The sequence below is a fragment of the Lactuca serriola genome, chromosome 1, assembly GCF_051521515.1.
Source record: "Lactuca serriola cultivar US96UC23 chromosome 1, Lser_US96UC23_V15, whole genome shotgun sequence".
NCBI lineage: Eukaryota > Viridiplantae > Streptophyta > Magnoliopsida > Asterales > Asteraceae > Lactuca > Lactuca serriola.
The window spans coordinates 200,733,437-200,735,656 of record NC_136408.1 but is presented as its reverse complement, the minus strand read 5'-3'; the positions used below and the strand labels follow the sequence as shown (position 1 = coordinate 200,735,656).

The 2,220-nt window shown below is 40.4% G+C and overlaps 1 non-coding gene across 1 annotated transcript; it reads right to left on the bottom strand.

The window, feature by feature from the left end:
• Positions 1–1,569: 1,569 nt before the first annotated feature.
• On the bottom strand, positions 1,570–1,676 carry LOC145080651 (small nucleolar RNA R71). Its single transcript, XR_013695245.1, has one exon. It is a non-coding gene; the product is annotated as a small nucleolar RNA R71 (small nucleolar RNA).
• Between the last annotated feature and the right edge of the window lie 544 nt (positions 1,677–2,220).

The window sequence follows — 2,220 nt, the reverse complement described above, 5'->3', positions numbered from 1 at the left end:
ATTTGTTTATCTAATTGCTTAATTACATGTTCTGTGTAGCTTAGTGACCATTAAACTGCATGAACCTGTTTACCTAATAATTTAGTGAACATTGAATTGTTAGAGCTAGGATTGACCAATCTTAGTTAATAATTAGAATAAATAAAGTTTAGCTGTGCTAGAGAACGAGAATTGTGATCATAATTGCGTTTACACAACAAATCTTATATAGCGTATTTACAACTATAATTAGTTCTGTGTTTAATTATGTGTGAACATACATGGTTTGACATGAATTAGTTAAATATTGGTAAGATAGAACTAAATTACTAATATAATTTAAAACCAACTTAGTAATCCGTAATTGTTAGCTAGCCATAAGGGAGAAGTGGATTCAATCTAAACAAGAGTGTGTGTTTTTACTTATTGAATTGGATTTAAGTTCATCTGATCTTGTAAAATCAGATAAAACCCTTTATTAAATTTGTTAATAAATTAGGTTAATTTAATAGTAAGTAAATTAATTAGAACACCGTTCCCTGTGATCGACACCCGACTTACCCAAGCTATACTGTAATCTGACTAGGTACACTGCCTATAAGTGCATAGATAGTTAAGTTTGTTAGGTTATAAATATTAAAATTAGTGGGTACTTTTGTGCACATCAAGTTTTTGGCGCCGTTGCCGGGGAACGGCTTAGTTTTTAGTTTATTTATTTGCATTAAATTAATCGATCCTTCTTGTGGAGTCACAGCCACAAAAAGTTAATTTTTCAGCAAAATAATTTTTTTTTTTGTTAATCACAGAGTCCACGACGTGGCCACATACTTGCCACGACGTGGACAGGCAAAATTTAAAAAAAAAAAACTTTTAGTTGGTAGTTAGTTTTTCTTATTTTAGTTCAGTTTTACGTTTTAGTTTAGCAAGTTGCAGGAGTTCATGACCAGAAGCTCAAACACACACTTGGTGCCACCACTGGAAGACCCCGAATCTGCACATCACAAGAAAAAGACGCCCTTGCAAGAATTGAAGTCAGCCTTTTCTAGGAAGTCGGGAAAGAAGACAGGAGAGTCCAGTTCATCAGCGAAGCACAAGAGCAATCTTGAGCATTTGGATCACACACCCGTGCAAACCGAGTCCGAAAGCGATACCGAGCCAGAATTTGAAGAACACATAAGTGAACCCGAGAACGAGCCAAGGAACGAGATGGCAGCGATTGAAGAAACGTCCATGGGAGCATACAAAAAGCGGATCCGAGATGATATGGGTCCTGGGTTAGTCCAACCCGCAATTCCTGCCACTGCCACATTCGAGCTGAAGGGACACATATTGACAGCACTGAAGGACATCCCATTTTTCGGGAAGGATCATGAGGATGCTTTTAAGCATCTAGACGAAGTCAACGACATTGCGGATTACTTCAATGTCCCAAATGTCACCAGAAATACAGTCTTGCTTAGGATGCTTCCCATCACTTTCAAAGGAGCTGCTAAGGAGTGGTTAAAAGCACTCCCACCAGGTGCAATCACTACTTGGGCTCAAATGCGTGAGAAATTCCTGGACCAGTTCTGCCCGCCATCCAAGATAGCCAAACTCAAGAAGGCGATAACCAACTTTGAGCAACAACCGGGGGAGTCACTATACGAAGCATGGGAGCGGTACAAGGGCTTACTCAGAAATTGCCCTCAACATGACCTAAATGTGCAGCAAGAGATGTCAATCTTTTATGATGGGGTCAATGTAATGACAAGATAACTCCTTGATTCTCAAGGACCGTTGACAAAGAAAAATCCAAGGGAGGTCAAGGAGCTCATCGAAGAATTCGCGAAACACTCCCGCGAATACCATAACCCGAGGCAAGACGGAAGTAAAGGCGGTGGAGGGACCCAAACTGAAGAAATTGCAGCTGTCATAGCCATGCTAAATAACATGGATCGCCGGATAACACAAATGGACCAGTCGATACATGCCATAAGAGTGGGGTGCGAGTGATGTAGTGGTCCACACTTGACCAAGGACTGCAATATGGATGAGTTTGGGAACAGAAAAGCTCAAGTGTGCTACTCTAGTGGGGATAAGTTTGATGACGACTGGAGGAAACCAAAGAAGGAGTGGCTGCCATATGAAGAGTATAAAAAGCAAAATGAAGAGAAGTATAGGCAGACAGGTCGAGGCTTTTACCAAAAGGAGCAGCCACCAATCGAGAAGAAACCCGACCTAGAGACCATTTTGATGAAGTTT